The following is a 2,639-nucleotide window of genomic DNA, read 5'->3' on the forward strand; positions in this document are numbered from 1 at the left end:
ATTTCAGTTTAGAAATTCTTATTCCAGAGCCACAACTCAGCTGCTCAGCATAAACGGATTTTATACTATGCTAGGAGTTAAAATTTGACCTGGGAGGTGATGGGAGGCCAAGAATTTTGGAGAATGACATGGTCCGCTGTGCCTTTCAAAAGGATGGCCCAAGTTACTGAGGGGAAGAAACAGGGCTACATATGAGATGGAACCACTACATATAGTTATATGTGTTGTATCCTCTACAAGCTAGGAAGAGTCATGAAATGGCACCTTTGACATGGTACAGCGCCTGACCTACACGGCCAGATTTAGTGTAGTTGCAAGTAAGGAGGCTAATAAGGTACTCCAGACATAAAATGTAGGAAGAGTTGAAATAGAAAAGGGCAGTGGTAGAGACAGGAAGGGTTCGTAACACAGAAATAATGATATCAAATCAACAGGAGTTAGTGGCTGGTTGGTTGAAGAAGGTGATGCAGAGAGAACAAACATAAAACGGCTTTATTTTGTGTGAATCTTAAGTTGTAACCACATTTTAGAATCCCCTTCCCTATTTAATTCTGAGTTAGATGTGGTTCTTTTCTTTTTTAATTACTTTACAATATTGTGGTGGTTTTTGCCATACATTCACATGAATCAGCCATGGGTGTACATGTGTTCCCCATTCTGAACCTCCCTCCCACCTCCTGTGCTAGAAACTTGCACGAATTTGCATATGATTTCGAAAGTGAAAGGAAGCTGCAGCCCTTATGCTCTGAAGGTCGTCACAGTTAGAGGTAAGGTGAGGCAGACCCAGAAAAGTGGCAGATGCCAGTCTGTCCTCTTCCTCCTTCCCCACACTACAGCCTTCAGGGCCAGCTGTTCATCCTGTCTGCCTCCTCTGCTGACCAAAGGCTGGAATCCACAGAGGCTATATCTAGGACCAGGTCCCAGCCTTGCACAGACTTCTGCACTTGGCCCCTTAGCGGTCCCTCACAGCAGACTCCCCTCAAGCTCTGACTTGACCATGCCACTGCTACAGAAGGACGACTTAGTGACTCCCCTGATTCATCCACTCTCCTTTCTGGACCCCTCCTTCTCCAGCTTCAGTTTCTGGTCCCAGCAGGCTCTGTTGCAGCAATCTGAATAAATTGAGTCTTGTCTCCTGCTGTCCCTGACAGCACTATGGGGCCTCCATCCACTCATCATGAGAGGAAACACAGTCCTAATGCAAAGAAATTTGGATCAGAGAAAAAGCATACCGGGGCCATGCCAGTCCCCCAGGAACTGCAGGCCCTGAGGCTGCCTAACCTCCCAAAGTGCCTTTGCAACCAGATGGACAGGAGAAGGACCTTGCCTTCATTCTAGAGGTCCATATCTAGAGATTCATACCCAGACAAATGCCATGTCTAAAGGATATGCTGAAAATCCAAACTCCAGAAAAGTGTGAAATTTCTCTTGGAACTGGGCCTCTAAATAATTTTCAAACCAGGCTTTTCTAAGAAAAATGTGCTCAAAATCCAGTAAGCTTAGTTACTGGTATTCTTAGCAGGATTTTCCATTCTCTTTCATTCTTGGTCTCTTTATTACAACTTAATCTTTTTAAAATCCTATTTTGGATCATTTGAACTTCTCAGAAGTACTTTGGATTATTGGAATTACAGACTTCATTTTGAAATTGCTTTTCATGGCTCAAAAAGTCTTATTATAGTGGTGCCTTCTTTCATCATGCTTTTTAAAGTCAAGGGTTCCTGGGATATGCTCTTAGAAGAATTAAGTCAGTTTTACTGAATTTTATCCCCTATCAGTTTTGGTTTTATTACCTTATTTGCCTCAGGGAGTTTAATAATATAATTAAATAGGTTCTTTAGATATTAGTTGCTTTATTCTACCTCATTTTAAAGCTTTTGGATTTTTTGGAAATCTAAGAACTTTCAGATAGGTTTGTGAATATTTTTTACACAACCAAGTTACAGAGTGACTTATTCAGATGTGGGTGATATTTGTTCAATATGTGAAGCTGAATTTCAGAAAAGTATTCTTCCCTTCTGTCAGCATATATTTTTTGAAGAGTGCATTACCTTATGGTTTTACAAAAAGAATGTATGTCCACTGCACAAGACTGTGATTTTAGACCATAGTCCCAAATGGAAAGATGGGGCTGTCTCATCACACCTTCAAATATAATTAAGTATTATAAACTATTAAAACCACAAAATACTAATTTCATTTGGTTACAGTCACTATTGCTAAAGGCATTAGGATGGATTTCAGTACTAAAAACTAAGAAAAATATTTCCAAACATTTTTAGAACACTGGACTAAGATTTAAGCATGTTTTAATTTTTGTTAATTTAAATGAGTGAAAGAACTCTGTTTTTGAAAATAAAACAGTCAACCTAATTTGTATGTCAACAATACTTCTTCAGTCCTAATTACTTGGCCTATGATTGCCATGTAAAATTGTAAATATGTTTTCTTGTTAATTTTACCAAAAACAGCAACTGGATAGCTAACTAGAACTAATAGTTTTAAAGGAATTTGGGTCTTCTTTTCTGACACTGTTTCAGAATAATGAATATTTTTCATAATATTTTAAGATAGATTTCTATTCAAAATCTGAAATTTTAATTTTCATAAGATATATTTTATATGAAAGTTTCATATGC

General features: G+C 38.4%; 1 pseudogene; it reads left to right on the plus strand.

The window, feature by feature from the left end:
• The first annotated feature begins 271 nt into the window (after positions 1-271).
• LOC105001372 lies at positions 272-2,157 on the plus strand (annotated as a pseudogene).
• The last annotated feature ends 482 nt before the right edge of the window (positions 2,158-2,639 follow it).

Source organism: Bison bison, unplaced genomic scaffold (assembly GCF_000754665.1).
Source record: "Bison bison bison isolate TAMUID 2011002044 unplaced genomic scaffold, Bison_UMD1.0 scf7180017864382, whole genome shotgun sequence".
Taxonomy (NCBI): domain Eukaryota; kingdom Metazoa; phylum Chordata; class Mammalia; order Artiodactyla; family Bovidae; genus Bison; species Bison bison.